Source organism: Lissotriton vulgaris, chromosome 9 (genome assembly GCF_964263255.1).
Source record: "Lissotriton vulgaris chromosome 9, aLisVul1.2, whole genome shotgun sequence".
NCBI lineage: Eukaryota > Metazoa > Chordata > Amphibia > Caudata > Salamandridae > Lissotriton > Lissotriton vulgaris.
This window is the reverse complement of record NC_141697.1, coordinates 465,504,878-465,531,706: the sequence shown is the minus strand read 5'-3', so window position 1 is coordinate 465,531,706 and position 26,829 is coordinate 465,504,878. Positions and strand designations below refer to the sequence as shown.

At 44.7% G+C, this 26,829-nt stretch overlaps 1 protein-coding gene across 1 annotated transcript in view; it reads left to right on the top strand.

Moving 5' to 3' along the window:
- NUDT14 (nudix hydrolase 14) overlaps positions 1–26,829 on the top strand; it is a 584,870-nt gene that overhangs the window by 488,349 nt on the left and 69,692 nt on the right. The gene's annotated exons all lie outside the window — the stretch shown is intronic.

Sequence of the window (26,829 nt, the reverse complement as noted above, 5' to 3'; positions counted from 1 at the left end):
TTACACAGAATGTTCTGAAATTGAATGTATGAAGTGATGGCTGAAAATTGTTTTACATGCAGTGCCAAGCAATCAAATGAGGTGTTTTAAAGTTAGTTTTCATACTTTCTTAACCAGTTTCCGAATAGTTACAGTGAACAAATGAGGATGTAGTGATTGTTTGCACATATAGAGCCAGTATTTCCTCAACTTGTAACACAAAGCTTTAAAAAAATATATTATTTGTATGTGCAAACTTCATGTGAAATGCTTCTGAGAGGACAGTGTGTATTATACGGGCTTCTTTATTTTTATTCAATTTATATTTCATGGTACAAATAAGAATACTGGTCAGCAAGGACCCACACTTCCATGGTTAAAGTGCTGTCCTCCCAATTAAACTGGAACTGTGGTGCTATATTACACTCAAGAATGAGAGCTAAAAAAGTTAAGAGAATACAAATAAGCCCAGTCTAGTCTCCCGTAAAAGTGCACCTTTGAGTTCAAGGGGGTGCTTAGTTTGTTGCTCACATTGGTCTCTTCCCCTCTCAGAATAGGAACTATGCCTTCAGACACCCATGTTGAAATTCCACACATCCTCCGGACAACAAACAAAAAGGAAGAAAATGAATGGAGGATATGTTGGATGAAACGGGGATGGGGAGGGCCAGTGAGGGGGGGAATCAGGAAGAGTGGGGTGAGGAAGGTCTATGAGGGTTGATGCATTCCACGGACCGGATGCCTTTTGCTGCTGATGGGGTAGACTCTTTGAGCGTGAAGGGGAGGATTCAAGAGAAATGGGAATTAAGGGGTGAGAAAGTGAATAACAGAGAAAATAAGGCAAAGATTAGCTTGGGGAAATATGTGAGGGGGGATATGGGTGCATGTGGCCAAACGAGGAGATGGGGTCGCCAAGACAGGAGGAAGAAGTCTTTGTAAAAAAGAGATGGAGGTAGAGTCCGCTCGCATAAAGCAGGCCTAGCTCTTACTATCATGACTACCTCAATTTATGTTGGTGTCTTGAGTGTATGTGTTGTGACCCTATTCCCCCTTTCTTGTATGAGCTCATCTCTGGACATATTGTAAAACAGTGCAGAGGTACATGTATCCAAGGCGCCACCTTGACATGGGTAACTGTCTCTGTGGTATCAACAACTGCCCTCCTAATAATGTGACGTCTTTCGAAAAGTCATCTCTAACAGTGCACAGGCAAAGACGAAAAACAATTGTTCAAAATTCCTTGGAAAACCTAATATATCGTACAACTTATAATTAAATGTACCTCCCCCCAGGGTCTCGATTAAAAGGGGATTTATGTGCTTTAGGCCTGGTCGGCGCTTTCCTTGGGACTTGAAAGAAATTTCCACAAGCAGTCTCTGAGCAGGTAGAAGTTCATCAGGGCAAGGCCTCAAATGGTGTCCGAGGAAAAGGTGTCATCATTGGGTAGTGGTAAAGATTCCTCCGTCAGACTTAGTCTCTTTTTTGGAAGTCAAAAATCTCTAGCTGGACGAGGCTGTAGCCGACGAGAGTTCCTTGAAACCCAATACCCCTTTAGTGAAGGAACCCCGAACTGGATTTGCTGCGAAAAAGAACATTGCGAGAAGTGCAGAAAAGTCAGGCCGACCAGCAATACACCTGGACAGATAGACAAGCAAGTTGGTCCCGGTCTTCCCTCGGTTCCCAGAGCTGTTTTCAGCCAAACTTTTCCTACATCCCAAGTTTTGGCTTTTGGCTATCTGGGCGCCTATAGCATAACTGCCAAGAGTCCAGGGCTGGAGGGGCACCACTTAAGGGTGTTAGGACTGTTCTAGCGTTTTTCCTGGGCCCAATTATTTTTTTATTTTTTTTATTTTTGGAAACCTTTATTGTGCAACATAAGCTTACAGATACGGGCCCACAACCATTCAGGCCGGCCTCGAAATCAAGTGATAGCACAATAGGCAAAATCAAAACAGCTCGGCAGTCCCATAGACGAGAAGCAGCAATTATTCAAATCAGCACATATTGGAAAGGGGGGGGACCACTGAGTACAGGATAAATGAGGTTAATTTTTAAAAGTTTTAGGTAAGAAGGATCAGACGCATTCACTTCACCGAAAACACATGGCGGGCAGTGATCCCAGCAGATCAGTAACAAGCTAAGCGGTAATCATAGGATCATCAGAAAAACATTTGAGGATAATAACAAACATTGCAATACATACTGATCAGCACCCGCCCTATGATCGTGGAACACCTTGACTAACGTTAGTGGAGAGACTAATTACAGAACAATGAGCAACGCTACACCTAGCCACCAAGCTGACCCAAAGGAAAGAGGAAAAAGCAAGAAGAATCAAGAGAAAAAGGAGAAAAATAAGGCCCATAGTCCTAAAACGAAACAAAAATCCCCACCCCCAAACCCCCCACCCCGCACGCATGCAGAGGCTACGGCCTACCCACCCCCCCCCCCCCTAGCAGTGTGCCTGTCGCCCAAAAACCGAGTCCCGAAATATAGACTTAGAGAAGGGAAAAAGAAAGGAAAAAAGAAAATATGTAAAACAGTGGAGGAGGGAGACCATCAACAAATGTAATCCCGGCCGCCCACCCCCCGACCCCGCAACCGATATGACACCAACGGTCTATTCAAACAGTGTCCCGCTTATCCCACCTGGTCCCAGCAATATACGCAATAGCGATCCAAGAAGCGTCCTTAGCCTTGTCCCTTGCGATCAAGTTGGTCAATGGAGTCCAATAGCCCAGCCGGCGCCACGGATGGTTGAAGCGCCCGGGATAGGCTACACAGAATGGAAGGTCGTCCACAAAAGTCTACAAAAACCACTGCTGCTTGCCCGAGGATAATACAGAAAGGATCAAAGCAAAACAACAGTCCATCAAAAGCAGCAGGCCAGAACAAGAACACCAGTTCCAGGAAGGAACGAAGAGTCATGCCACCAGAACACAAAGGAGATGGAAAACATGGCGTCCGAGGACGATGCACCAACCATTGCAGGAAACCGCAATCACCAGACCTCTTCCGAACCACTGCGGTCAGCACTTCAGCAGAATCAGAAGCTTGATCAGCCAACGCCTCCACATGCACCTGGGTAGGTAATCCACTGTGGTCTGGTGTAGAGTGTGGCGCAGTGTGCAGCACTTGTGGCAACCACGGCCAACAGGAGAAATAGCGTCGAGCCGGCTTCTATCGGGACCACATACCTCCAACGCCTCCGAGCACACCTGGGTAGGCAGTCCACAGAAGTCGGACACAAGGTGTGGCGCAGCGTCCCGCAATCGAGAATATGTTCGGTCAGTCGAGGGCACAGCAGAGAAAACAGCATCCAAACGGTTCCCTAGATCCCGGGCGTTGTCGCATATAACAGTTCGAAAATTACCCAGGGCCCTCAGAATGTCCTCAATCCGCAATGGTGCCTCAGGAGGGAAGGATGCAACAGGTCCCTGCACACGGGGCTCGGAAACTCGTATCAGCCCACGGGACTGGTCATCCACGTCTCCATCAAAGAGCTGATCACCTCGCCGGTGCTCCGTGTAGCACTGCCGGGCCAGGGGCACAGAGGGAGCACAGTCCATTTTTACACTATGCAAGTGCAAATGTAGTGTTAGCAGCGGCCGTATCTCCAGTTGCAGCCCGTGACCGTGAAATACAAGTTTCAAATGCTCGATCTTTAAAATGGCACCCACCGCATCGCCGAGCGAGACAAGAGAGCAAACAAAGGCATCCACAAGCTGAGGCGATGATACAATGTTGTGATCGCAGCTGTGATATTTTCCCAGCTTAGAGACGAGAAGAGCGGGGCAGAGTAGGACACAACAGCGGAAAAACACAAAGCAGCCGCTGCTCTCCGTCGGCCGGCTCGGCCCCGTCTATAATGGCCGCTGTTGTTGTGGGTGAGGCCGTCCGACCCCGAGGAACAAAGACCCGGTCAGCGCCAGTCAGCGTCCGGGAGAAGGCGAGGACGCCCCGCCGCTTCCACCGCAGGGAGCGCGCAGGGAAACACACCGTTGGAGTCGGGGTCACCTCCCGGACCCGAAAACGCGACTCAGAGACAGGATTGCTGGCAGGATAGGTCACGGTACGGGAGGGAAGCGAAAGGATCGGCGGAGCCGAAGGATTAGGCGGCCATCATGGTTGCAAGCTAGGCTCCTCCCTGGGCCCAATTATTATCTCCAATTTCAACACTGGATTTCAATATCTAATCACACCCATAGAGGCTTTTGTCCTCCGATGGACCTGGCTCATCGCATTGAGGGGTAAGGAATCAAGGTTGTTGAAGGTCAGCTTCCCAGTGAGGACCAATAATTGGGTAACCGACTTTACAAATTAGAAATTTGGTTCAAATTAATCTGTCTAACAACCATGCTATAAATACATAGGATAACAACAGGAAGCCCAAACATCCTGAAGAAGTTCAATCGCAATAAAATCACACCAACCAATAGTTCTGCTGTTGCTATGCGGAACAATAGTAGGAGAATCTGTTGCTCTGAAAATAGTCTATGGCTATCTCGATTATGGATTATAAATCACATCTCTTGTGAACGGTCTCTGGACAGAACATTAGGAATACAATTTAAGAAGCCTCAGCCCAGTTCAACTTGAATGAATTATTGTTTTAGAAATGTTTAGCATTTAAAGCAATATCAGCGGTTTAGGCAATTTAGGCATGAGTCTCAATAAGCATTTACAGAATGTAGTATAAAACCACACATTTAGCAACGTACGGACAAAGCTAACCTTACAAGGGATTTAGAAATCTATAGTTCAGCCATGGAGTCCATGAAATGTTTGACAGGCAAGGGGTTCCTACCACTAGCAAGGGCTGGAGGGACAGTTCGGGAAGAGTTCTCAGCATAGGCATAAGGTCTGTTTAAAGTCCACCAAAGAAATTCCAAGGGCATTACATAGGATAGCAGCCGCATCCCACACATGTTCTACATGTGGGAAGCCGCCTTGTGCTATAAAGCGCTCTGCTGCTGCCCCCTCCTTTCTCCTGTGGCAGGGGGTTGTGGACAACGTAGTTCTGCCCCAGCAAGTATAGTCCTATAGTCTCCATGGGATTACTTATTTTCCCTATTAGAGAAAATCAAACTAGGACCAAAATTTATAAACAGCCTTAGTTACTGAATGCTAATCTCCAATTGAAAGCTCTTTCGAATTTACATGGACAACAGACAGGAGTGCCCACTAAGATCGCTGTTATTTTCCATCACGACTTAGCCATTTGTGGAATCGCTCAGGATTGATGCTCTCCTTAAAGGGTTCAAATGGGCTCCTGGAGTTGCAGATGGAGTGCCGCTGTCTGCCAATAATCTATTCATATATCTTCAAAATCCAAATTGTCAGAATCCAGAGCAACACGGACACTCAACATTTGCAGGAAAATATCTGGATTGAAACCGAATTTTGCCAAGACAACGGTCTACCCACTTGACCTGACTCGTGCAGAATTGCAATGGGCAACGGGTATGGCAGTATTCACTGAGGAGTTTCAATATCTTGGTATACATGTAACACAAGACAGAGACAACTCTGGGTGGGGCTAAAGACCCACAGGTACATGCATCAATGTAGGCCTTTGCGATTCCTTAATTGCGATTATTAAAGAATCGCAATTAAGGAATTGTAAAAGCCTATGCATGTAGGAATCGCAATAAAATTTGCGATTCCCTAGCATTCCTATAGAATGCATGGGAGATTGCATGCTCAATTTGTGAGTACCAATAGGTACTCTCAAATTGCGCATGCAATTTTAAGGGTGCAAGTGTGTCAAAAGGACACCCTGTTGCACCACTGAAATTGCTCTGTGCACACATTTTGCGCGCTTACATGCCCCAAGGGCATGTGTGTGTAAGTACAACTTTGAAAAATGCACTTTTTCAAAGTTTTTGCAAATTACTATCAAGTTGAACTTGATGGTAATTTGCACCCCCTAGTAGCGAAATCGCTATTCTAAAGTGGTTCTTGCATTACATTTAAGAAATCGCAAATTGCTTTATCTGCTTCAGATTTTTCCATGTGCACTTAGATGCAAAGAATTAACCGGAAAAAAGCGACAATTAAACCGGTCCTGTGGTTGGTTGGAACCTGAGAATCGCAATGGCCAAATGTTGCAACTCCTAGTACAATGGAGGGATGGGTCTGCAGATCTCCGACCCTGCTCTTGTGGCGCACAACTAATTACCATCATTGACTAGCTATTTGATGTAAGCTTTGCCCCACATTCGCCACTGAGAAATGGGTGTTGTGGGTTCCACCCAACATCGACACTCTCTGTATGGGAGCAAGGTAGGCCTTCTTCTCCTGCCACCGCCTAGACCGTCCTGGTGTTATGGAATGAAACCCTAAGGGACACGGGATGGTACAAACGTCACTAAAGAAATGCATCATGGTTGGGCACAATGCTGCTTGAAGTCACCACACTCGAGTGATTCCTTAAATGAGAGTTAATAGACATCTCCAAACTGGGGGATGTCATGGCTGGGAATGCAGGTTGCTCCTTCTCAGAGCTGCACACACAAGAAGAAATGCACAAGAATCTCTTCTGCAGATTTCTGCAACTCAAGCACACTTTACATCCATATACCAAAGATGTAGTTATGCTTCTGGTTCATAACCCACTGGTGGTCCATCTATTTATGGGAGACATTGGCAATAAGAAAATCTAGAATTTGTACTTTTCACAAATCCACCATACATGTGACACCTTTGAGATGTTTAACAAAGCATCAGTACAGGATATTGGGCAACTGGCTGACGACGAGTGACAAGAAGCATATGTGGCCCCTCAGGAAGTCTCTGTAGCTACACAATACAGAGTGAAATAGCTAAAATAAAAGGTAAGCATATACTTCACACGAGAAACACTGTGGAAATTCTGGAAAATTTTGTCACCGACATATCTGAATTGTCGGAACTTGTAGGGAGATCTCTTGCACACTACACTACAAAGACCTAAAATCAAATCCCTATGTGACAAAGTAAGAATCTCACTTTTTAACTGAACAGAATGGTCATTAGAAGATTACCCCAAAGCACTAATTTTGCAGTGTTCTCAGATTTAGAGGCCAATAGACACAAAATGGCCCTGATACACCCCGGGATCATAATGCTGAGTGAAATATCACACAAATATGGCGTACTGCAGAGCCCCCAATGTTCACGGGTTGGACGAAAGCAATGGTCTCTTTCATGGCTTTTGAAATTCTTACATATGTATCTTGTGGGTGCACCCAAAGCAGTGTTGGGGGAGTGATGAAGTTCAGGAGTGTTGTCAGGGAATTGGTGTTGTCATGCCGACTTTTGGGCAATTGGCATGGGTCAGGCTCTACCTGCTTCAGTCAGTCAAAGAAATAAAATGTAGTTCTGCCTGTAGTGCAATTGTCTGTGGAAGCGGCTGTGTGCCTTGACAATTATGCAAGGTGATTGATAAGTGCTGCTTTTGTTTGAAAACCACTAAAATTGTTTAGTCCATAAATGTTAAGAGAACAAATTATGAAATCATCTGCAACACAATATTAGTTGGTCCTTTTAAGTAAGTTAAAATATTTATAACAAACAATCCTAATCCACAAATAACCCTTATTGGAAAAATAGAAGCAAATGTATTGTGCACTGAATTTGCTAATAATGTAATAAAAAAACTATCTGATTTTATCTGAAACATCAGTCACATTTGAAAGGTAAAGCCACTGTTTTGCATCACCTTTTTATGCTACAGAATGTTTTCTGAACCTTTATGTAAGCAGCAAAAACAGTGTCAGATCAGTTTGTCCCAGGTTCTGCCCTGATGGACATCTCATTTTACTGTATGTTTTGCTGTAACTGAATCATAAAACGCGGTGCACATGCATTGCTCCATCGCATATTGACGTTGATTCACCATTTTCCAGTAGTAGTGGGCATTACATCACCCACACATTGTGACAAAAGATATTACAGGATTGATAACCTGTCAAAATTTAGCATGTCAATAGCTTCCCATTTACTGTTTTATTGACTATGGGAATGGCAAGGAGGGAAAATACAGTAGTAAACAGGACTATGAGGGGCCTCATTATGAGTGCCACACCTAAATCCATGGATACTGTGTCCAAATTGAGTGCTTTACCCCTTCTGTGTGGATTACCTGGCCTAAATCTGCATCAGTTTACTACCTGCTTGGAGCGGGTGTTCTGTAGGTGTGAAAGCTTTCTTAAGGTCCACGCGGTGTGGCTGGTGAGGTGAAGGCAGGCGAGGAGAGAGCTGGTGTAAGGATAGCCATCTCCCAGTGGTACAGGAGCAAGGCACAAGTTGATGGTACACATGGGTAGATGGTGCCTACCCACTATTTTCACAGGGTGAACGCTGTAACCTCTGCTAAGAAGATGGGCCCCACAGAAATATGCTGAACATGTCCTGGTGTAATTTTCAGACACCGGGACACATTCAGCAACGCCTACACGTTGTCTGCTTTCTTTCCAAGTAGTAATGCGAAGGCAAGGGGGCTTTATTATATAACATTCCAGCTGAACCCAAAACAAAGGCTGAAGTTAAGGGTTCATCAGGCCTCCTTTTGATTGAGTATTCTGGCTGAGAGCTTTCTGTAACTTCACACCTAGCTGCAAGTGCAGGAGAGGGTAAACAAAGGCTCACAGCGTATTATTTAACAGGTACCCAAGAGAGTCAAGCTTTTGACTTTCATCAGTCCCTGTATATAAGACATAAGCATGCACTTGAAGAATGTCAGATGTGTTGGTAATTCCAGCATTTACACAAATAATTTAAATACCACTATTTTGTTGTATTTCTTTTATTACGATACTCATCCCAATCCGGGATTTAGAAGCGCTTCATATCACACTTACACATTATATATTGGCTTACAAGGTATAGGAGTCATATGTCCCTAGCTCACTATGCTATATTAGAACGATTACAGTTTATAAACTGCAAGTAACTAAAGCATCTCTTTGTTGAAAGCAGTAAGCCACTTGCCTATCTACATAAAATAAAAATCTATATGATTCAAAACTGGTATTAGGTTATTTTTGTTTCGTTTTAAAATACTTTATTGTATTTATCATTTGATTACAATCAAAATGAAAATGCAAACATTGAGATAAAATAATTTCCATGATTAAACATCATATAAAAGAACATACGTAATTCATAATACCATATTTATATATATCCGTATATTAAAAGCAGTCAATGTTTTATAGGCATGTTCTAAAAACTAAACCGTCCTTATAATTGCACTGTCCTCTTTGAGCCTGAAACAATAGCGTACAGCCTCTGCAGTTGTTCTTATTTTAGCATTATTAAACAATGAGCGTAAATAAATCCTCCGTATGGGCAACAGCTTCGGGCAGATGCTTATTAAATGTTCAAGAGTTTCTTTACCGATTTCACAAAGCTGGCATACCTGTATACCTTTAAGTGCCTGGTTCCAAGTCCCTTCAAACACCCCAATCGGAATATAAAATTGTCTAAACCTTAAGTAGTTCCATTTTATGTAACTGGACAAATTCCATCCCATGCATTCTTGAGCCTGTAAGGTATAAGTATCAATTACTGAGTCTGTATGTTTATATTTCCCAGCTTGTAGAAGATCTAAATTCCACTGCTTTGTCATTAACGTATTACATATTAGATGCTTCCGCACATCCCTGGCCATTTGCCCCATCTCCTGTATATCAGGCATATCATAAGATCCTATTTCCATCATTATGCTATATAGTTGCAAATCTCTGACTTTTTTGCTCCGGAGTTCTTCAAATATTAGATATTTCAGTGTACATGCATCAGCCTTAGCACAATCAATAATATATTTAAAACAACTTCTCTTATGCAGCGTTTCCAGCGATTTTAGACCAAATTCCAATCTTATCGTACAGTGCGGAGTTGCCTGTCTTAAATGAAGTAAGTTGCAAACCTGGTACTAGACAAAACACAGATCTCTCCAGCAAGTGCATTAGCCTCCAGAGTTATCTTACCATTATCAATATTCCTTGAGATTTACTGAGCACACAAAACTCTATGCAGCAGGAGCCTTAATCCCATAAGATTTTTGACTCAGCCCTATCATTCGATCCCCAGTTCAATAGAACGGTGTCCACCTGTTGCGCCATCATTAGGAATCTGAAAAAGATCGCCCCGTATCTGTCCATCACCTCCAGATGGTGCAGAATGCCGCTGCCAGGATGGTCCTGAACCTTCCCAGGCTGGCTTCGGCTACCCAGGCTAGGAAGGATCTCCATTGGCTCCCAATACACTCTAGGATTTCCTTCAAACTCCTCTGTATGGCCCACAGAGCTGTGTTTGGCTCAGGCTCCGAAGGCGTCAGGTCTCTTGCCGCAGCCTATATCCCCAGGAGAACTCTGCGTTCTGCCTCCAGAAATCGGCTTTCGGTTCCCAGATTCACGAGGGCTAGGTGGGGAGGAAGAGCCTTTTCCACCTTGGCTCCCAAATTATGGAACTCCCTCCCCCCTGAACTTTCTAGTCAGCCTTCTCTGGTGGCCTTCCGTAGACTTTTGAAAACTTGGCTCTTCTCTCAAGCTTATTAGTGGTCCTGTATTCGGTACTCTGAGACTGTATGTCTGTCTGTCCCTGCGCATTGATGCCCTTGGGCTAAGTTCGCGCATTACAAATTTCCCATTCATTCAAATGCAGACTTTGCAACTAATGAAGCAGAAAATGTTTACTGCCATGTTTCTCCTTGTTGCCAATTTCTTTCTGGCAGAGTTTAAAAAAATAAATGTTTAAGGTGACACCCAGATTTTGTGTCTGGGTTGCGTCACATTGTTGGTACAAATCCAATGCAAAATCTAATTTGTTAAATAGTGTAAGGTGCTGAAATGTACTCATGATAGCCCTGCTAAACAAGTGTGAGGTGTTAATAGATGATTAAAATTCCCCCACTCACAAAGCCGGACATTTGCTGGATCCAGTTCTTACCAATCTGAGGAATCTAGACACTGTAATCTCTACCTCCAACAAAAAGCACCATAGAATTCTTCCTCCGGATCCATGGTAAGATGACTCCTTGTACGAAAAGAAAAAGTTTTATAAACATCTCAAGAGGATGTGGCGCAAAACCTACAGGATTGAAGAAAAGAAAATGTATAAAACAGCTTTAAAATCTATAAAAAATCTTGTCATTAAGCTAGTGTCTTGTTTTATATCTGTAAACTTGTTGCTATTCAAAACTGCCCTAAAACTCTTTTTCTTGAAGTTAAAACCCTCTCTGACCCTCAAGTACCCCACCTGTCACTCACCTCGCCCAACCTCGATGTGAAGAAATAGCACACTTCTTTTTTAGGTCTCGCCTGCGATTACAGCACGAAAAGCGCTGTCTCGCTGCGTGACCTATAGTCACCAGCTCAGCTTCCCAGGAGACAGGAGATGGCCACGCGCATCTTCAAGAAGCAGATCGGATCGGAGCAGGCCGCGCGCGCTTGTGCACATCTCCTGTCTCACATGCTGCTGGGCGGTCGCGAGGAGCTGTTTCCAGCGTGTGTGCGCGCTTTGCGCTGCAGGGAAAGCGCTGTACCTGATAAGATCACCGCTGCTGGTCCGAGGTTCTTACAGTGTGTGAACTTGCCCCCAACTTCACCGCCGTGTGAGAGTGCATCAAGATCGCCGTTAGAAGCACCGCTAGCGGCCCGGGAACCTCGGGAGGCCGTTGCCTGCTCCACCGACGTCACCTCCGTGCCGCGCTGTGGTTGGCTCAAAGTTTCAGTGATTCCAGCCGCAACATCGGAGGGCTGCGCCGGGATTGGCTGCAGCTCTCCAGGACTTCAGTGACATCATCTGTGTGCCACGCTCCCATTGGCTTTACACCGACAGCTTCCCCGGCTTTAGCCGGGACAGGGAGAGTTGCACCGAAGGCCGGAGCGTGACCGGAGGGGAAGGAGCCTCGACCAGCACCGCCGCCGCTTCCCAGGTAATGCTTACTGATTGTGCACAATGGGGGGCTGTAACCTGCGTGCCTTGTTAATGCGCTTGTTGTAGGATTGGGTCTCTGGATTTGAAGGGACAGTGGCAGTGTTTGCCTGCTGCGGAGATGTTCCTGATGCTGTTGTGAAGCAGTGAGTTTGCGTTTCTTCTTCTTAACTGTGCAGTGGCAGAGAAGAGGACCTGTGCTTTAGTGGAGCTGAGCAGGAGGCAACAACCTCCCAGGAGCTGAGAGCAGCTACAGGCGGACAGGACAAGTACCCTGTTGTGTATAAGAGGGCGTTAGCGGCTGAGCTGGAGCGGCAAACATGGATGCTCCTGGTAGTACGTACAAGTGAATCTGGCCCTACTATGTCCTCTTATGCCGTTTCCCGCACCCCCTGCTTTAACTGCAAGCACCCCATATCTCTTGAGCTGCCCTACTCATATTTATTATACTGCGATAGCGCTTAGAAGTCTGTCGCGGGAGTTGCAGAAGGCTAAAAGGACAGACCATTTCATAAAAGAAAATTCTCCTTAGAAAAAAAGCAGACTTGTGGCAGCAAATGGGACAGAAGGAGAGAGACAGAGAGAGTGGAGGGGAGGGGACATAAAGCTTCTCAGCGCTGGATGAGGATGCTGAAGCTAGAACCTTTGAAATACTTCCTTCAAACTACACTGCAGGGACGGATGCAATTTCGTGGCTGAATGGGTTTGAATCTGCGTGTGATCCTCAGCAGACCAGTGATGCTGACGAGGCATGTGCTGAGCAGACCGCCACGAACGGGTGACGAAACTTGTATCGATTTGACTGACAGCCACAGAACTAAGCATGACTGTGGGGGAGATACTGTTAGGAAGTTCAAATTGACATATGTCAAACTTTCCAGAATGCAGAGAAAGTGTTGAATGTGATGTGGGAGCTGCTTATGATTGGCAATTATAGAGCTTTCGAGGGGACAAATAGATCATCCGTGGATGTGTTTAATCTGCTTCTAATTGAGCAAGGTCGGTGAGTTTGCACAGGAGCGGTGTTACAGTATGACCACAGACCAGTAAACCTGGGGAACGTGAAGCACATGTTGACAAGTGGGAAGCAAACCAAGGGGTCGGAAGGGGCAGGATAGTAGAGAGGCCGCTGTGCCAGGAGCTCTTCACAGGAGGTCCAAGCATTGGAGATTAGTCCAATGAAGCCCCATGCATCGGGGAAGGCAAGGAAACCAAAGTGGGATGTTCATTCCATAAGGGTTGGAAGCCAGTGAATGAGGGAGGTAGCAGAAGAGGGATGCTACGCCTCACTTAGGGATATTTGTTGCAACCTTGTGCCCAAGGGCCACTTGGATTGGTACAGCACATACAATACACCAATACTATTGTTATTTAATTTACTTTTCAATTTGGATGAGAATTTCCAGAGTGGTTTTTGGGAAGTAGTTTCAGGATCCGTGGATGGATGGATGGATGGATGGAAGGGCAAAAGAAGAATCCAGGCTAAAAATACATCCCAGCAGCCCAGATTACCTAAGACTTGTCTGGGAAAACAGCACCACGTTGACTGGCATGCACTATACTGGCAATAGTGAGACTATTGTTGATGCTCGTGCTGTATATCTGCCCAAGGTTTTTTCTGGATTCTACAACCATACCCAGCTGCTCATTAGAGCTAAAGATAGGTGGAGACACCAGTGAGATCCCATTTGGGCTAACAGAAAGACCTCAGCATGGATTGTTTGCCAGGGATTACCTTGGGGCTTGAGGTCCATTTGAGGCTGTGATTACAAGAGCACAGGCCACCCGGTGAGCAGACTTGAGATTCCCCAGTTTGTTGCCACCCAGAGACATTAATGGGCCAGTCTAGTCAGGGCAGATGCACCTGTATTGCCATCGGAGCTGGCTAGCTGTACGGAGAGGGAGTCAGTCCTGCCACCAGCAGACCATATACAATAATTGGGGAAAATATGTTTCAAGCTTTATTACAAATGTCACAAAAAGCTGCTAATATTTCACTTCTGTTCTTGGATTTTTGTCACAATAAAATACACTGAACATAATCTTCACAAACGTTATTTACAAAAGTTTAAGCTTTTGCCATTATAAATTACAAGAACTTTTATTTAAGTATTAATTATTTAAAAAAATTAGAAGCCATTGTTATTTATAATATCAATACATCTAAGTCACGTAAATACAACACATATTGCATTACAAAAACTATAGGTGTCACATTTACGAAAGTTATAACTATTGGCATTGTAAATGACAGCTATTAATTTAGCTATTTTCAAAACCAACACATAAATGAAAAAAGTGTCATTTACAATACCAATAGCTCATATTTTCCTAATGCGAGACCTATTGCATTGCAAATGCCTGTTTTTTAAAGTGGAAGATATCAGGCGGCTTCCCCTACTGCAGGTGAGCCTTGCAGTCCAACAGTCCCCTCTAAAGTAGAAAGTATGCAGGGCAGGTTTCAGCTTTTAGATGCGCCTGCCTTTAAGACCATTCTTGAATCCATTAAATCAGGATCCCCATTGGACCCTTGCCTCCTAGGAATTTTTGGTAAGCTCTTGTATTCTATTTTAGAGCAGCTTACGCATTTAGTAAATCTGTCTCTGATGGAGGATATTATTCCCAAAACCTGGAAGACGGCTTTGGTCACGCCCTTACTGAAAAAACCCAATCTGGATTCTCTTATTTGGCCTAATTATGGACCTATATATTTGTTACCCTTCTTTGCTAAGGTGTTGGAGAAACATGTAAGCCAATAACTCACAGTGTATACAGAACTTAATGGTTTACTCCACCCTTCGCAGTCTGGGTTTCATGCAGGCCATGTCACCAAATCAGCTCTTCTCTGTGTCACTGACGTCCTGAGACGGCAACTGGATAATGGAGGAGCTGCTACACTGATTCTGTTGGATATCAGTGCAGCATTTGATAGTGTATATCACAGCATGCTTCTACAAAGAACAGAAGGTATGGGAATATAAGACAAGACCATAGCTTGGCTGGGATATTTATTGCATGACTGTGCCTTCCAGGTACATACTAATCAACACAGATAGTCTCAGGTGTGCCTCAGTGCTCTACTTTAAGACCATTGCTCTTTAACCGATATGTCAGTCTGTTGGCAGAAATATGGTGAATTGTGGACTTACACTTTTTTCGTATGCAGATAATGCACAGATTGTTGTATCTTTGTCAGCTGAAGACATTCACAATGTGAAGGGTCTTAATTCTAACCGTACCCAAGTTTCATCATGGATGTGCACCAACTCCCTGAAACTAAATGGTGATAAGACTGTGGTTCTGCTGGTGGGCAATGCCCCTACACTATTGGGTTTCCATCTGTGGCCGTTGACCATGGGCAGTCCACTCAGCCCAATACCAGTTGTGAAGAACCTGCGAGTGTGGCTTGATGACAAACTTACCATGAGCCATCAGATCAACAAGGTGGCCGCTACTTGAAATGGCGCGGGAAGATTATTTTCTCTTTCCTCACCTCTGCCCAGAGAACTGTGGTCCAGGCCTTGCTCATTTCCAGACCAGACTATGGAATGTGTTATATCTGGGGGCAGCAAAAACATTACTCAAATGTCTCCAGATTGTTCAAAATGCTGCTGTTCTGCTTTTGTTCCACTCTCATAAAGTCATCTCCACAGCCATTATGTTGTGTACTTTACATTGACTACCTATTGAGCACCATGTACATTTTAAGGCGTAGAGCTATATGCACAAATGCCTTTCAAACACCTGATGTGCATTCTTTTTCCTTGGACCAAGAGTGACTCTGGAATGATCTACCTCCAACACTGCGGTAGTGTCATTCACTCTCTCAGTTTCACAAATCTTTAAAGACAGCCCTGTTTCAACTTTTTGAAACTTCCTAACTCTGCATTTTCTCTTGATACCACTCAGGTTTGATCTATTTTCCATAATTGAGCTTAGTGCTGGGAAACCTTTTTTTGGTAGCCATGTGATTCACAAATTGCGCATAATAACAATAAGATCTGATGTCACTTCTTGTGATGTCACTTCTGGTGGTACCGTTGGTTGTTATGGCACTTCCTGTGATACAACTTGCAATGTCACATGCTGCGATGTTACATGTTACATGTGATGTCCCTTGCATACTGACTTGGTTAGACCTCCCCACCCCACACACTTCTGTTTTTAGGACCTGTGCCCTGTACACCTGTAGAGGTCGTACATGGCACTGTTACAGCATACTTTAGACTTTTCAGAAGGTTGGAAAAGCCAAGTGCACAGGGTTGAATCTGTTTACGCAGATGTCACAAGGATTGCATAATCACAGTTACGGATAACAATCTTAAATGTCTCTGTTACCGTTAATACTTCAGTAAATGGCGCATGCTTTAGGTACATTTTAAAATTATTAAGTACATTAGAAATGAGATCATACATAAATATTCAGAATACAGTGAAAATTGCTTAAATAATAAAAATCAGCTCTTGCCACATAATGCATACCATGTGCGTACCCCACGCCCTCCCTCACTGTCTCGCTAGGTTGCCCCCTATTCCCATCTACCTTTATTTTTCTTTCTCCCTTCCCTCTTAGTTGCCCCCTGCCCATCCCCGCTCGCTCTCTCTCACTCTCTCCTGCGCTCTGCCGCTCTCCACTTGTTTTATACAACAAAAACATATTCACACATTAGCACACAGAGAAAAGCCGCAGTTGTTTTGTCGTATTAGACTCTGTCATTTGTTTTTCACATGGAAACTAACAGCAGCGTGCAGCAGCCTACCCTGGCAAATGTTGTTTCCTGGGGGGTTAAAGGGAGGCTCCTCTGTTTGGTGCCGATCCACTTACGTCATCTTCTTTGACAGCTCGAAATTGTGTTCTTTGGTGAATGCTTCCAGTAACCGACTCAGTGAGTGAAGATGTGAAGGAAATAACTAATTTTGAATAGGGTAATGTATTGGAAGTCACTTTGAAATTTGAAAATGCATATAAATATTGTTACCAAATACCTCACCCTCTGGAGTTCATAGATTGTATTGTCAGTGACCTTCACAGTTTTTCCTGGATATGTATGGGGTGTGGTGTGTCAGTGACCTCACAGCTGCATTGTATAAGACTGCAGACACTTAGTATCTTCCTTCCTTGTCTGCATAGTTAAGTATGTCTGGCTGGTAGCCATACCACATTGAGAACATGAGCTGTTAACCTGCTCCTAATGGGTGTCCTTTTCCTTATGTAGTGCTGTAAAGTAAATACGAATATTTGTTTCTAAGTGTTTGCCTGCAGCCTGCTTTCTGGGGATGATTGGACAATCATCAATACAATTTTGACAAGTTAAAGAAGCAAAAGGGGCGGATCACCTACGGAGACAAATACATACCTATCAACCACCACCGTCAGTGGCCTCTGAACAGTAAATGCTGGTACCAGGCAGTAGTGTGTGTGTGTGGGGGTGGGGGTAGAAAAAAAAATAGGAAAACAAAAAAAATCACTTATCTTCCCTGCAGCCACCTCTCCTCTGTCCTCTTCAGTCGCTCCTGACTCCCCTAGCTAATCACAACACTGCCCTACAGCAGCGTTTTTGATTGGTCTGAGCGCCGCGGTTCAGCGCTCAGACAGGGAATAGGAACCTGGGCATGTTCTCCACCCAGGCTGTGCATTACAGCCGGTAGAAAATATGTAAAGTGTGCATGACACTTTAGAGTGTGCGCACCACTCCTCCACCTGCTCTGCCGTAAGCATAGCCCCACCCCACCATCACCTTTACATGGACAATAATGAAAAATAAAAGGATAACATTGCTTTTATCATTATATTTTTCCTGTGGGCAATTCTCCGTCTTGGCGGAGGAGCTGCCCCTGCCTCTGATTGTGCCCATGGTAAGCACCCTCCTGTTTGGTCATGCAGTAAAGGAGTTCAAGTTCTAACCTGCTTCCTTCATAATGAAGTAGAGGGTAAATTGTTTCCCGTTGCTGTGGGAGGAAATGGCTTCATATTATTTTATAATCATCATAGTCTTCATTCAGTTTAAAAAATAAAACCATCAAAGCAAACATTAAAATAGCATACGACAATCCTCGCAGAACATGTCAAATGAGATAGTAGCCTAGACAAAGAATAAAATCAAAGATACAAAAACTCCAGTATCACAAGATCATTACCAGGAGAAAAAAGATCATTCTGGTTGACACAGTTAATTGCATCCGATAAAAGCATTAGATGGACATGAAGTGAGTGGAACAATACAAAGTGCATAGTGCCATGAGTAAAATACGGGGGCAAGGTAATTAGTCACAACTAGACCTGAACCTGACGGCAGATTTTAAAAAGTTAACCACATAAAAAACAGTGCTACCCCTCAGCATTTGTAAAAAGATAAAGGCGGGTTGCACTTGCCTAAAATTGACCATTTTCAAGATCGGGACTAAAAAGGTCTTTCTGGATATATCATAAAAGTTACAAAACATCATACAATGAACAATGCCCTGTGGGCATTTTCCATCGCAACCACAGGACAACAGACTTTGGCCCTTGCATTGCCCCCTTGGATGGGCTAGAAGGAGGTGGAAGAGATCAAACTGGAACCTGGTCAGTAAGAAATGGTCATATGAGTTTACCAACCCCAGTAAGAAGGCTCCACCGTCGAGGTGGTTCTTAACTTGTTGAAGTGACGTATGCTGGGCTTCAGAAGCTCCTTCTCCTCCCTAGCCGTTGACTGCTGCACATGGAAGGCCACCTTTATAGTATTGAAGTCCTTCTTGTTGGCCAGATCAGGATTAGTAAAGAGATCTCTCCGTATACTCGTAAGGCATTCCTTGATGTATTTGAGCCACAGAACTTGGGAGGCGTGATCAAGAGCCAAACTGTCCTTTAAGATCATTTTGTTAAGCGATGTACCCTTAACAGCCCATATTTTTAACCAGAGAGACACAGGACGGTAGGCTATCAAATCAGTGATTTGGGTCAAACTAAGCTTCTTGTGTACAGTGAAAGTGGGGGTGCCCTGAGGAACAGATAAGAGCCATCTCAAGGACTTGTTTTTAGCGATTTGAATCTTATCAGGGATAGTTTACCCCCTGATTTCACTGCCATATAGTGCTTTAGAAATACACTTGGTCCTATAAAGCTGTAAAAGACCCCCTACTGGTCTTTCCCAATCTGGAGGCAAAGTTAAAAATACCTGCAGACTACCGGGTAAGGTCGTTTTTCTTACAAATTATTTGGGGCCCCCATTTCAATTTGGCATCTAACAGGACCCCCAGGTATTAAAAAACACTCGTCCTTGGGACCGAGGTGGATCCTACCTTAATGGTATAAGGTGTACTTGGACGGGTGCCTTCTTTACGACATAGGAATAGGGAACAGGTGCAAAACATTCAGGTCATCCAATTATAGCACAGCCGCCTTCGTATCTGGATGAAGGTCTTGGAGAAAAAGAACCATGTCCCTACCAGCTTCCAGGGAAAGCAAGGTCTGCCACTGCTTGCTTCTGTTCACGCAGTCAAACACGGAGAAGAGGCCCATAAAGGCCAAGAAAATGGTGCCTGTATAGGCGACTGTGTACATATTCAAATCATGAATAATTTCAAACGTTGGTCAATCTTTGAGTGGCCGGGGCAGAAGCCATATTGGACATCTGACTGGGTGTTGTACTCTGAGTCCAACAAGGAAATGGGCGCATAGCAATGAGTGCTATCTCTATTCCTTTTTTTGACAACCGGGACAATAATAGAGGTGGCCCATGAGGCTGAGGTACCTGACCTAACAGCTGCATTAATAACGGAGGTAAGCACAGGGGCCCACAACTCCAAGTTTGCAATATAAAAGTCGGGAGGGATTCCGTCCATTCCAGGAGCCTTTTTACGCGTCAGCCCAGCTATTCCCAACCTGACTTCTCCCTCCCGAACTACCACTACCAGTGCGCTCCTCGGGGAAGGCACTGAGCCAGATTCCCCAAACATATCCTCAAAGTGACTAACCCAGTCGGACTCTGTGATGTGGACATCCAGAGCATTGGCTGTGTCTACTCCCAGAAAAGGGCTCCTGAACTTGGTACTACTCTTGATTGTATTGGCTTCCATGAGCATGCTCCAGGCATCCTCCTTCAAGGCCTCCTTGTGCCTTCTCAAAGCTTCTTTTTACTGCTTTCTGCGAATTCTAATTTGGGCACGGACTCTAGAGGTGGCATGCAGGGCTTCCTTTAACTTCCTAGCTGCATGCAAACATCCTGAGTCGAACCATCTTGGAGCCCTATCTGGGTGCCTTTTAGGAGCATAGACTGTCAGTAGGTCTGCGATGGAGCGAGCAATGGGTACAAAAGCTTTGACAATAGTCTCTTCCGGCTCCAACCTTGCTGCCAGACAGATCTGGATTTTATTCTGACATATATCTAAAACAGTCTCATGAAAGGGGACAAGGATGATCTCATCCCATTTGAGCCTTCTACCCTCGTCTGTGGCCTGCAATGAGCCCCCTGTGCCTCCCCCCTTCTTAGAGCCCAAAACGTGCCAGCTGGCTTTAAGGCATACCGGGTTGTGATCGCTATAAATGCTCGCTGTAATAGAAAAGTCATATATTAAGTAAAAGAGGGGGGTAGAGACAAAAATAAAATCAATAAAAGAAGCACTACAATGCCCTCTAAAGGTGGGAGTAATAGCCATCTGACCCAGATCAAATTTACCCATTACTGATAAGAGATCAAAATCACATACCAAGGTATTTAATTTGTCACCCTGACCACTATGTTTTAGGTGCATGCCAGGAAAACGAGGACAAGATGAACCCCCTTTGCTCCACTTGGTTGCATCCCCACATAGATGGGTATTAAGATCTCTCACCAATACAAAGTGTGTAATGTGTCAAGTGGAGGCATTAAAATGATCAAAAAGGTACCCAGCCGAGATATGTTAAAAACCTCAGGAAGGGATGAGATGGCATTGTAAAAGTTCAAAAGCAGTATTCTCCTAGACCCACAAGTGAAAAGCAAGGCCTGCAAGCATGAATTAGGTGTATTCAACTCAACAATACTGCATTTAAACCTGAGTGAAACATAAACGGCCAGTCCTCCCTCGGGTCGGCCAGCCTTCGAGGGGGTAGCGGGCACAAAGAAAGACTTATACCCCTCTAGAAATAAAGGAATTATCAATGGCGCTTGTCTCCTGCAGACATATAATGTCAAACGTTTGAACAAGACAGCACCAACCATAACCGTGCTTGCCAAACCAGCTATATTCCATAAGATAAGTTTACGAAGGTTAGTGTCCAGGGGCTAAGTTCCAGGGTTGTCTCGATCTGACAGATGGGTAAGGTCAAGTAAGTTGCAAAGAGAGAACCATTTGGATCACTGGCACAGACACATCAAGTCAATCACAGTTATCTAGGAACCCCAGGGGTGCAAAGGCGTTGGAGACTTAAAAGGGAGAATTGACCGGTTGCCACTCCTGAGAAGCCATACCGGGAGGTCTCCGGGGGTGTCATAGGCTTGGGGTTATGGCTTGGGACAGCAATCTGTAGAAAAAGCCCAGGGAGAGGGCCACAATGGATGTGACGGGGCCTGTAGTGGTGTGAAGGCTGGCTGCTTGAAGAATTCTCTCTGCCAGGTGAGGTTGATTGAAATTATCACACAATCACCACTGCTTCTCTTTTTGGATCCTCCTATCCAAGCGACCCTCTGGGCCATGTTAATTTTCCTCTCCACTCTGAATTGCAAGGTTGTATTTTTATTCAACCAGTGCAGCAATTTATTTTTTAACTGACGAAAATGTTCGGTGGTTCCAGGCTTCAGAGAGGGTACATTTCCCAGGACCACAACATAAGTGATTGCTTCTGGGGGTAGATGGAGGGTCGTTGGGTCTGAGACTGCAGTCCTGGCTCACAGTTTACAAAATTGGAGTCCCCTCCTTGCCCAGGCTCTCTACTGGAGGTCCTGTTGCCATATTGGCGGGTCTTCGTCCTGGGGTCTCCAAGGATGTTACTACCTTGTATGATCCTGCTTTTGGGGGCGGAAGCGGGATGAGCCGGGTGGAATGGTACTCTCATATGAGAGGGAACTTGACGATGCGGCCTCACCAGATGCAGGTTGGGGACCCGGTTGACTGAGGCCCTTGTATCCACCACTGACCAGTGGGGCCACAGGACCATTGTTCACTATGATGCTAGCCATTGTATTGTGCTGGGACAGGTCAAAGAGTTCCCTCTCAATGCAGGCCGAATTTGCATAATCAGTTTCAATTTAGAGTCCAGTCCTTCCAGGAGAGAGCCCATGCATACTTCAAGCACAGCTGCCAATTCATCTTTTCAAGGTGGTGCCACTCCGGGGGTGGTGGATATCGAGATGTCCAATCTGAGTCGCTTTGCCCCTTGCCAAGAGCATTCGTGTTTACCCCCAGCCATACTCCCTTCGCTCAGTCCCCCCCCCTCTCCCGGGCGTCTGGATGGATAACTGCCTACTTGGTTGGTAAGCATCCCTGGCACGGACACTGAGGGCGATTTTGCCCTGCAGGCCTCCCCACAACAACCTTGGACTCTACTGCCCTGCCGTGGCCATGGTCCTGGCCGGGGAGGGGGGCTACAGAATGATCGACCAACTCCACCGGTTCAGGGGTGCGCCGTATGGGGACCCAGCCATTTTATGTGCTAGAAGAGTATGGGTGCAATTGATTTACCGCAGAACAAGAAAGCCGACGTGCCACCAGCTAAATTTCCTTGTCGAGCACCCCCACCACCCTCTGTAGATAACAGTCCATTGTCTTTTTTGCTGGTGCCACATGGACTTCTACATCTGTCTTGTGTTTCCCCATTTGGACCAAAGTAAGTAATAGAGGTGTATTATTATTAGCAGAGCAGCAGGGAAACTAGACTTGGCTAGGCTAGTCCAGAAATATGTAGCGACAGGGAGTGAAAAGGTCAGAGTACACTGGCACACCTTTAACAGGGGAAATAAACGTGAAACCACTTGATCCCATAACTGTAATAATTCTGCAAGAATATGACCACTGAGGGCCTACCTTGTCCCGAGGTGGGAGGTGGAGTCCAATTCAGTACAATTCTGCATCCCACAAATGACCCCCTTCCGTTTAATATCTATATGGAGGTGAAGGGATAGACCAAGAGGGGGGCCCAGCCCAGCCTCCTCCGGGCTCTGACATGTGCGGACGGGTCTGCCTGGGCACGACTGGCGCTGCGGGAGCAGTTCTGCGCGTTTGAGAGCGCTGCACAGACTCCTCCTTCTCCGCCTGGAAACCAAACAAGGAAGCATGCTGGGACACTGAGTCCTGTAATCTGCTGACAGCTTTCCCGCACCATGTTAGTAGTTCTGTTCTTTTTAAAGCGCGGCGAGGGCTCCTCCTACTCTACTGGACACCAAACAAGGAAGCACACTGGGATACTGAGTCCCGGTAAATGCTGACAGCTTTCATATTTTATTATGAAGAGTGGAGCAATTTCACTGCTGTGTCACAAGCACACACCTTTGACAACTATCGATACAGGCCTGCATGTGATGCTTGCCTGGAGTCTGGACTGTGGAAGTGCAAACATGTACAGCACCAGCATGAGTGACAAGCGCTGGGTTTAATTGGAAAGAAGCTTTTCTCTGAGTTCAAGGGTACACACGACTGAGTGATGGATTCTGAGGCTCACGGACTATCATGTTTGTATGAGAAGCGCCCCTCATCTTGCACATGTCCACACAGCGAACACTGGGTCAACATTAGGATTTTCCCTGGGTGGGCTTGCATAGTGTTCTCTCCTCTATAGTGAAAGGGGGGGGGGGTGCTGCTTAGCTTGTTTATCTTTATTAATTCTGTTTACAACATCAAGGCATATCATGGCGGTGAAGATGTGATTGAAGCTGGCCTTGCTCAGTGGTGAAGAGATTTCAGTTTAGATGATTGAAAGCGTAGCAGAAACAGCTTGAATATTTAACTTTCTTAGAGGGAGAGTGGAAAGGTCTCTTTGGTAGTATCAGCAATGCAGTGTGCACCTCAGCATGACGGAAAAAGGGCAAAGTCTTGACTGCATGGTGTTGTGAGGTGAGGTGAGATCAAGTATATGGACATATCGTAAGGCAGCAGCGAGGAAGTTTTCAGGCACCACGATGGATCCTGAGAAGGAAGTCAGACTTTTGGACACCAGTAATATTTTGTCATTGGTCTTCGGTGGTTGCAGTAAATGAGATATAGTTTTGCTGGTGTAACGTACTGAGTGTGTGTATCACATAAGTGGAAAGGAGGTAAGTGTCCTGGGATGTGTGTGTATATTTTTGCAGTGGTAAGATGCGAGTGGGCTCTGTGTTGGTCCCCTGATGATTTTAAGATTTTGTAATGTGATAATTGGCATATTGATGTATTGAAAGTGTGACATTGCCCAGTCAAACACCTATGGCCGACATGCCTCTTTATTATTGGCTTTGAGGACATTACCTTTAGGACTACTTGGCTTGGATCCCATGGTTATGTATTGTTCTGCAATTCGCTGCTCAATATATGTACCCGAAGCATGGTGAGACCTCGAAAGGATGGTTAATGTGCATTGCATACGTGCCTATATAGCTGTTTTGGACATGCAGGTCAGCCGTGGTAATGATGTCAGCGCTTGTGCGAGTGTATGTATGTGTGATGTAACAGTACAGGTCTGGCTGTTGTCCCGGTGGAGTGTCTTATGAATTATGTTATGAATTATGAATCTTGGAGATGTACATAAAGAAGCATATCTTAAGTGCTTTTCTGAGACCTGTTTCATGAAGGTGAAGATAAAACCATCAATGTTAAAATATACTTATAAAGCAAGCTGAAACCATAAAAGTAGAAAAGGAGCACAATAATGAGCGATAAGAGCAGACAAGTAAGTCTGTAAAGGGCACTATATCCTAAGTGCCCATAGTCGCTGGTTTAATAAGTCATCATGCCAGGGAAAGAGAGAAGCAACTATGAGAACAATGTGATTGTTAACATCTGATTAAATGGTCGGTTGTATGGACAGACGGTTCTAGCTACATATCGGTGGTAAGGGAGTTCAGACCTTCGGATTTTGATTAAATGTTCTCCTTTGCATTTGACAGGACACCCGCTAGTATCAGTGGTGTAGAATGTTATTACACTTAAAAGGAATCTTTCTACCCCGAGGCAATGCAGCTTCCGCTTTGCTTAATACATTAATACATATGGCTGTATGTGTTTAGGCCATCTGATGCCAGCCAGACTGCAATTGTAAATCTTGCACTGTATTTTTAGGATGAGCCTGGCAGCGCACGCGCTGTCTCTTGACCTGCTGATATCTGCTCTACTGACTTCGACCACGCCTATCACTTTTGATTGGTTGCTTTTTGTGCCGTGCACAAATCAGTGCTTGTAATAGGTGCATCTGTTTTATTTATCCCGTCTTATGGTGGTCTGTTCCCTTCCATAGCGGCTACCTCGATTACATGCGGCCCTCCACTTAGCGGCATTTATGTGGTTTGCAGAACTGTTTTTCTCTATTCTCCTGCCGCTCCCTTGCTGTCTCTCGGGCTCTGCAGGCACAGTCATTTTTTACGCTATTGAAAAGAGTACTTTATGTAGCCACAGTAGGGATAGGCGTTGCAGAAAGCATCTCCTGGGATAAAGACAGCGCAGGCATGAGACCCACAGTTTTATGTTTCTTTTAAAAACATCGGACATCTCCACGGAGATGTGCTTCAAAAGCCGGGCATTTACCGTGCTCTCCAACGCTCATGAAAGCAGTGCTGTAAAGACACGGGTTAACCCAATGAGTCGCTGGGACCTGGGTGATTAATTGATACAAACAAGGTGGTCCCAGATACTAAAGCGAATAAACCTTGACTGAGTAGCTTAAATGAATTCAAAGAAATTATAACAACATTGTTTTTATTCACAACGTGTATCGTAAAAAATTATTCATAAAATACATCCATAAAATAATCACATTTAATGCCCCTAAAAGAATGGATGGGGAAGGGTAGTGTTGGGATAGTGAGGGTACTGAATGGGTAATTGAACAGTGGTCACTCTGACCTTGATAAACCAGAAATAATGATTAATTGCCAAACTGAGAACTACAATTCATTAGTAAATTAGAACAAACTCATGCCTCCAAAAAACAAAATCAAGAATGATAATTCATGGAGGAGGGTGAAATTAAAAGAGAAGTGTCGACGTTTCGACCCAAAATAGTGCAGGCTGAAGTGAAACCTTGCTAGAGGGTCTTCATCAGGACAAGGGCACGAGAAGGGGCAGTGTATCTGTATAGAAAGTTAATAAAATAATATTAAAGGTCAATAATGATCCCTAATAATCCTAAAACAATTATAAATGGCAGAGAGTTATTGTAAACACACAATCATAACGAAAGGGTCACAAGGAGGAATACATTAAAAGAAGCATCCGGTGCTAACCGAAGATTAATTATGCCTCACTTGGAGGACAAATTACGGGTACCTATTGTCTTCAAAACCTATGCTGTTGTTAATACATAAGACATTAAACATACTAATGCTATACCAAAATCTTGGTTGCTATAGGATTTGGACAAAGGGCTCTTGGAAATCGTTTGTCACAGCTCAAGTAATATGAATGGCGTGCAATAGGTCAAAGGCATAGCCAGATTGGTAAACACCCATAAGTGTAGGATAACAATCATTATGGGTGCATCGGACTGATTACCTGGTCTTGGGAGACGTAATCAAAAATGGAGCAGGAATCCGTCACATGGATCAAGATCCTACAATGAGTAGATTGTCTGAGATGAAATCACTGGCAATCGGATTAAGAGAAAATATTACAATCGCGATTACCAGTAAGCCTACCTGAATTTGATTATGAGGCTGTAGGACACGGAAGGGGAGGTTTGTTTGTGTGATATCTCTCTTCAAGGGTGTAGTAGGAATTATTCTGTGAGAATACAAAACATAGGGTGCTTAATATAGATTACAAATGTGTGGTCAAAAGGGTATT